Source organism: Porites lutea, chromosome 1, assembly GCF_958299795.1.
Source record: "Porites lutea chromosome 1, jaPorLute2.1, whole genome shotgun sequence".
Taxonomy (NCBI): domain Eukaryota; kingdom Metazoa; phylum Cnidaria; class Anthozoa; order Scleractinia; family Poritidae; genus Porites; species Porites lutea.
Genome location: NC_133201.1, coordinates 48,046,542 through 48,051,176, shown reverse-complemented (window position 1 = coordinate 48,051,176; position 4,635 = coordinate 48,046,542).

The window sequence follows — 4,635 nt, the reverse complement described above, 5'->3', positions numbered from 1 at the left end:
TCGATTTTTAATAGCCAGTTGAAATAGTTATGCAAATGTCATTGCAACTAAGATGACACACTCTGTTACGCTTGGGTGGATTTTAATAACTTTGGATTTAAGACGTTTTAATCGAAAGGGAAATTGCTACATAAAGATGATTAAAGACTTCAATTGATGGCGAATTTATACGTAGTTTCTGGAATCATCCTAAGTAACTTTTGCATCTGAATTGTATCTTCTTAACGGAAAACCTAGGAGATATGTGCAAGAGGGAAAGTTTGTTTAAGTGCTATCTTCTTGACCTTGAACAAACATTAATCAAACAAGCCAGACTTCTGGTCAGCTGTCTGGTTCTAGCACTGGGTAACTAAGATAAGAAGTTTCGAGCAGAGTAAACTGTTTCAATTAGCGTAAAATCATGAAAAATAGTGTTTCTCCATTACAGCAAACTGTCTAAGATTGCTATTTCAAACAGGCGCAAATAACGGAAAACAACTTGCTTAATTTGAAGGACTCTATCCTCATGACACATGAAAACAGTTTTAAATCACTAATACAATCATCATTAGCTACTTAAAGGCAATGAAGACCTCGTCTAAGAGAAAAAACCTGGGGACCTGTGGCTTAGTTACTTGTGCGCACGGACGTGCGTACTGAAAAGGTCGAAGGTAAAAAAACAAATAAATAAAATAACGTTTTCTTGAAAAATATTTTTTCCAAATACCTTTTTTTTACACTCGAATGTCGGTTTCCAGTGAATCAAAGTGATTCTTTACATGATATATTTGGAGAAAAGACGGGACAATGCCGGCGCACAGATAACAAGCTGGACGTATAAAAGGTAAACGCGTTTTTTTCAACTCTGCCTAACATGCAAGACCGGAAAAAGATTTAGGATTTGGGACGTTAAGTGGAGAAGGGGTGGGGAAGGGCAGGAATTTGGAAAATTTTTCGTAACTCTAGAACAATACTAGCAACTGATCTTGTGGGACGAGGTTGTTTGGGAGACAAAAAAGCAAACAAATAACATGTGCGGGCACAAGGACGCACTGGTCGTTACTGCTGCATTTTGCTAAATGGTAGTTTCAGAGGTTTTCTTTCCGATTTCCTTTTAAACAAAGTAACTTTGGCTCGACATGACTTTGGAAGAAGGGAGGAATGAGACAGGAATGGTGGAATCAAGTGAAAAAAATGTTTAAAGCCAAGATTAAATGCTCATGATTAGGTGACGTCTCCTTCAAACTTTGACGTAAATCAGCTCATTTAATGACTTTAATGTTGCATCATTTTACGTTTTTGGGAAACTGCTCGCCTACCTCTCCCCTAAGCCAGCATTTTTTCCCTAAGTAAGAAGTAACAACAACAACAACAACAACATAAGCTTTATTTGCATGACTATAATTATGTAGTTACAGTATTGCAAAAAACAAACAAACAAATCATAACAATGATAATGCAATGCAATGATTACTATAGTCAATCAAGTGTCATCAGCGTGATTTGATAACAAATTATTACGTAAATCATCACAAAATGAGACAAATTTCAACAAATGTGAATTTACGGAAAAATTCTGTGAATTCATCAATTTAATTATTAATTCTGTGTAAGATAGCTGATTAAAGAAGTAAGAAGTAAGAAGTAAGTATTGATGTTGACTTAGGGGAGGGGTAGGTGGGCAGTTTCCCAGAAAATGTTTGCCTTTCAAGCGCAACGATCGCGAGCCGGCTTTATGGAAAAGGGAAGAAAAATGATTCCTTTCGTTTCTCCCATTCCTATATACCATTTCCCAATGATATCCCATGATTCAATCTGCGCACATAATACGAAAACGAAACGTGCTTGATTCAAGGAATGAGGTAGGCGTCAATAGCTCTCAGTAATGGTTGTTTTTACTCATATTTAGTCTAGTTTTAACAAGAAGAAGAGTATTGGTCACTCGCTCGAAATAACAGCTGTTTATGTGGTCATATGTTTGCTGACTTGATACCAAACTTGTCAAACAAGGCTAATACTCTTTTGTAGTCTTTTGCTTTGTTCGGTCCCGACAAACCGCATTTATAAGTGAGGCGCTTTTATATAACTTATTAAAGCACATTCACACTGATGAAAACATAAGAAGTGGCATGACCGTAAATGGATGATTATTCTATTATTAACTCTCTTTCTGAGTGAATGTAGCTCATAAAAATGTCTCCACACACCGACACGTAAGAAGCGAACAGCTTATTATATTGCTCACTCCATATCATCCACATAATGCTTTTCAGGCTAGTCTCTGAGTGCAGATAAAAGTCATGTTCGTACAGGTAAGGCAAACTTGGTAAGCACGTTTGTGTTGAACACACATTTCTTGGTTTGTAATCATGTGACAAAGCGCTATCAGTTCCTAGCGGAGACAACCATCAACATGGCCGGGGGTCCCCGGGTACTCCCTTATATGGTCTAGATTGGAAAAGGGTATGGTTTTTGACCTCTCTGTCCTTTGATAATAACCAGTACATGTAAAGCCTGGTTCACAGGCCATTCCACTCATGTGCCAAACCTAACTGATGAATTAAGGACGGCAAAAGAGGGGCATCTGAATCAATTTGGTATAGCAGTTTTAGTTAGGTGCAGCAAAAGTGTTTGATGCGGCAAAAGTTCGACAGAGGCTGTTGAACTTTTGTCAAACTTAACTTAGGCTGGACACACGGTGTACCGTATGAATCAGATGTTGCACCAGTGTCGCTCCAAAGTTGAACTCATGCAGTTAGGTTCGGCACATGAAAAGTACGGCATCTGAACCTGGCCTTAGTAAGAGTAATAGTTTCTTACGGGTTCTCCTTTTTTGTCTTGAATTATAGTCATAATATTGTAATAGATAAGCTGTGATGAAAGTGCAGGGGTCCTGAAACTAGCTTCCCATGTGAGCTGGCCAATACTCTGACACAGTCTTTGCTCTTGTTGTAGAAGATGTGTTTGGTGTGTTGGGAATTCTGCATTTACTGAGCTAGATAATAAAACAAAAATATTACAATCCTGTCCTTTAATTTTAAACATTAAGAGTAGGTTAGATAGTAGTCTTTAGAGAGTGATTGGTTCTGTATTTTGGTCATTAAATTACTTTACCTGTTACGCTATTTGCGGCTTGGAGGAGAAGTAGTGTCCGATAGCCCTGCTGGGGCTGGTGGATTTTGCTATTGGGCTCAAACTATTAAATTGCTATTGGGTTCAATAAATCCTGTTCATTAAAAAAAAAATTCGTGCTAGTTGAGATGTGCATACTAACTACAGCTTGCCTGCATTTCTTTGGGAAAGGTTGGGGATGCTTATTTAATAACATAGCCTCAAGGGGTGCTAATTTGAGCATTTATGGTACTTGAAATAGCATTTTGTCTTTTCTTCTTGCAGGGTCAGATATCAGCTTACCGAGGAGGCAGGGTACTCAGTTGAGTTTTTTATTCTGAAAGGGAATTCAATTTAGAGAGTCTTCTGGAAAGAAAGTAGTGTCCTATAACTTCATACCAGAGGACACTTCTGCTATAACCCATGGCTAGTGAATTTTGCTACTGGGCTACTGAATTCTGTTGGTGAAATAATATTTTAAACTGTAATTAAAATTACAAAAGATTAACCAATCCTGCTCAATAGTTTTTTTTTTGAACCAGTTAAAATGAACAGGGGTCTTTTTTGCATGAGCATGCGCGCCCGCTGACTTGTCAAAGAGCACGCGACCAGTGACAGTGACCGTGCTGCATAGTCGTAGGAACCAAATTGTTCACTTTGAAAGCTTGCTTGAGATTGAAATGGTAGCAGGAACTTAGGAAAGACCTTTGTTGTACAAAATAAGTAAAGATCTGTTGATTTAAAGTGGAGACTGGTGCGCTGAACGAGGTGAAGGAGCAAGTTTCTCAAGGATGTCTGACACGAACATGGCTGCTTGTTGTTGTTTGGCACTCGACTCGTGGCTTGATTCCCCTTTAAGAACCGCAAAGTTTGGCATAGAATGCATTGCTCATGCGTAGCTATTGAGCAAAATGTTCTTTATTTAGTGTTTGTCTATAAATCGGATGTAAATCAGTTTCTCGATACCGTAGAGGATTTCTGTCAATAATTTGTTAATAGCTGATTTAGCCATATTTCGGGAGTAGATTAATAACGATCAGTGGGCGAGTACCACGCCGTTTTCAGTTGGAATGGAAAGTTTTTGCCTTAAGTATTTTAGCGATACAAAGTTTGTTGATAGGAAAATTGTAGAACTTCTTGTTTTTGCGTGGACTAACATTGTAACGCATCTTTTACAGGAATTTGCTCTTAGCCAGAACTTAAATGTTCTAATGATTTTTAACTTTTGGTCAGCATCACATGTTTACTGTACTTCTTGGGAAACCTAACAGTTTGTTTCATCAAAATCGGTCACAAGATTGGACTTTAATTTCCGTCCTATTGAATGCAGTTCTGACTGTGTCTCATTGATATTCATTTTTTTTATTGTTCGAGACATACAGAGTGACTACCACCAACATCTCACCAGGTGACTAATCTACGTCTCGTGTGCTCTTAATTTTGTAGCTTTAAAGTGCTGGGAAAATTGTAGAACATAATTATATTAATTCACTGCTGAACTGAACATCGGCTTTCGCGCAGTTCGAACCCATTCGCTGAAATTTG